The 3,181-nt window shown below is 48.4% G+C and overlaps 1 protein-coding gene across 1 annotated transcript in view; it reads left to right on the forward strand.

The window, feature by feature from the left end:
* The first annotated feature begins 202 nt into the window (after positions 1-202).
* Positions 203-3,181, forward strand: part of Ccser1 (coiled-coil serine rich protein 1) — a 1,089,958-nt gene continuing 1,086,979 nt past the window's right edge. Inside the window, exon 1 of the mRNA XM_021190473.2 lies at positions 203-404. The gene's annotated coding sequence lies outside the window, so the exon portion shown is untranslated. The remainder of the gene's footprint in view (positions 405-3,181) is intronic.

Here is a 3,181-nt window from a genome sequence, read left to right on the forward strand (position 1 = left end):
TGCGTGCGCGGAAGCCAGCGACGCGGTTGGCCGGCGCCGCCCTCGGGCTGCCCCCGCCCGGCCCGACTCTGTCACCCGCTCCGAGGCCGCGGCGCCGCCTCCTGCCGCCGGGAGCGCGGCCTGCCCGGGAGGCGCTCGCTGCAGCCGCCCCGCGGCCCCGCTGCGCACACTGCCGCCCACCCGCGGCCGCCGCGCCGCGCGCCCCGCCCGCTCCCATCCTCGCACGGAATGACTGACTGCGAAGCTCCGGCGGAGCAGCCGCGGTGGCGCAAGCGGGAGCGGCGGGAGGAGTGCTGAAGACAGCGGCCGAGCCGGAGTGGACGCCGCGTCGGGACCAGCCCGCAGCTCCAAGGTAGCGACGCGGTGTGCCCGGCTCGCGTGGGGCCTGGACTGAGCGCGACCAGGTGACTCGCCCCGGCCCGGCCGCCGGCCCAGCGGGGGGTGGGGTGTGGGGACTCGCCGGGCGGGCGTGGGCACTGCGCGGCGTGGCCCGCTCCTGCAACCCGGGGGTCTCGGTCGCAGAGTTGGCGCGGGCTCCGGTTGCGGAGCCGGGGCGGGAATGGTGCGGTGGGGCAGGCGGGAGCTCCACGCCGACCGCCCCTGCCTCTGGAGCCCGCCACGCAGAGTGGACGGATTGCTTTGTGGCGCACCCCGGGATCGCGGGGTGCGGGCGTGGGGTGCTCCTGCGTGTGTTCTCGCGCCGGGTCACCCGGGCGGAAAGTGAGCCCCGCGCTGACAGCAGGTGGCTGCCAGGCCCCTCACCTTTGGGCTCGAGTCTTAGGGACTCGCGCACACGGTGCCAGCGCCTAGGGAGCGTGCGCGAAGGGGCGACCGAGGGATTTGTGAATGGTGCTTCTGCGAGGAGGCTGCGCCTTGCTGATGCAAAGGGGCTAGTATCCCGAGTGAGAAGAAAGGCTATTTATGGCAGAGTTGTGGGGTTCCCTTCTGTGTACGCTGAGCCCCTCCTGCTCGCAACTAGAAGCAATTCTGCTTTTTTTTTTTTTTTTTTTTTTAAATCTTCTGGAACCTGCTCTGTAAAACGAAAGAAGGAAGTCTGAAATAGACTCCGGGCTGTACAGGTAGAAGTGTTCCTTGGTGGTCATGAACCCCTGCTCTGACATTTCTGAGAGTCCCAGCTGTCTGTTTCTCTTACCTCTTCAGGTCCCCACCAAGACCACAGGACAGAAAACCTGCTTGCTTTCAGCAGCTTTCACTGGTCAAACCATTGCTGTTGAGCACTTTCCTTCTGAAATGAAACACACACCCTCCATTCTTCCCTTCCCATAAGGGCTGTTCAAAGAATGTTCACCTATTTTACACGAAGAGGTGTTATTCAAAGCCCCTGGGAGGATGTAGCTATGCGAGTTTCTGTCCACACAGACTCTTTTAAATCTAGTTACTGGGGACAACCTAGAGTACTCTTCATCTAGGCTATAGAATAATTAGTTTGTTTTGGTTTCCCTTTGTGTTTTCTTTAAACAGGTGCCAATTGCGGGGTCATAATTTGAAGCTTAGATGTGAGTTGGGACAGTGTCTACCAGAGTACCTTAGCAAATTTATTATGTCCTTTGAAGAAACAAACTATGTTTCTATATAACTGCTGACTCGACTGTGACAATGGAACATTGCTTCAATTAATTTTAAGCTGAATTGTCCTTAAGACTGCCATATATAATGTTTTTGTTTTTTTAATCAGACTGAAATTCCATATTACATATGACTGCACCTTTGTAGTTATACACACACACACACACACACACACACACACAGCAGTCAACCTATTATTAGAGTGATTTGTCTTTACCTGGTTTAATTAAAGAGACTGACCAGAACTGTTTTGATAAATAAATATATATATGTTTGTGTGGTAAGCCCCAGGGTAAAGAGCTTTCCATAACACTTTGTTCATTTGAATAGAGTTAAGAGTTTGATTACATATGTATATATGAACATATATAGATACATGTATATATATTATCTATCTGTCTATCTATCTATCTATCTATCTATCTATCTATCTATCTATCTATCTATCCATCCATCTATCCATCTATCACCATCTATTGTCTATGAATTACTGCTAGCTCAATGTGCATTTGCAATGCTGGGGTGTCTTGTGGGACTCTGACCACCCCACATTGAATCATTGAATTTAGTATCACAGCAAGTGTCAGAACATAGAGATAGTTCCATCACTGTGATACTGGAAGTCATATTTGTGGAATAGTCTTAATGTCATTGGAATTGGTTATTGTTTCTTATTTTAAAGTTATTTCTAATTCCAGAAGTAGAAAATGAAACATTTATGACCTTACAGTAGTAGTTATTTGCTTTTTTATCATACTTTATTATTCATCATAATACTCATATTAAAGGCCTGTCTTGAGTAGTGGGATGTCTAAACAGTTTTGAGACATACAGGGACTTCTTTCTATATACTCTACTCTTCAGGAACACATGGACAGTTTGAAGGAATCTGATGTGAAAACTTAAATACAGAGTTAACAGCCCATGATAGCATGGGATTACAGTCTAGTGAGGAGTCCAGGGTTTCAAAGAGTGACAGTAACATTTAGTATTAGATTTTGTCTGAAAAACCATCAGTAGGTAAGTGAGACTTACTTTGTCTTTTTATTAAAGGGCTCGTAAGATTAGTAGGTTGTGGATGACAAGACCTACAAGGTCTAAGATGCAAATCTGGCATAGAGAACAGTAATGATGACATGGAAGATAAGTTTGCTTTGCAATAGATTTAGACATTGTTTAATATTGGACCAGTTGGGTCTGCTGATGTAAAACGTTTTATGACTTCTCTTCTTGGAGTTTGTGGTCAGTATTTCTTCACTTGACTGGCTAAATCTGTATGTTTTATAATAAGTAGTTTATTTTTGGACTTCTACAGTAGTGAAGTACTTGTAGGGAAATGGTATTGGGTGTTTACATGTCTCCATATCACATTAAGGCACAGTAGCAAGTCTGTGGCACACTACCTCTTTATGTTAGGGTGGTAACTACTTCCTTACTTTAACATCTTGGGTCTCTTCCCCAAAGAAGTATGATAAGGTGTAGAACAACAGTGTTGAATGTACTGGCTAGCTTTGTGTCAACTTGACACAGCTGGAGTTATCACAGAGAAAGGAGCTTTAGTTGGGGAAATGCCTCCATGAGATCCAGCTGTGGG

This window comes from Mus pahari, chromosome 2 (assembly GCF_900095145.1).
Source record: "Mus pahari chromosome 2, PAHARI_EIJ_v1.1, whole genome shotgun sequence".
NCBI lineage: Eukaryota > Metazoa > Chordata > Mammalia > Rodentia > Muridae > Mus > Mus pahari.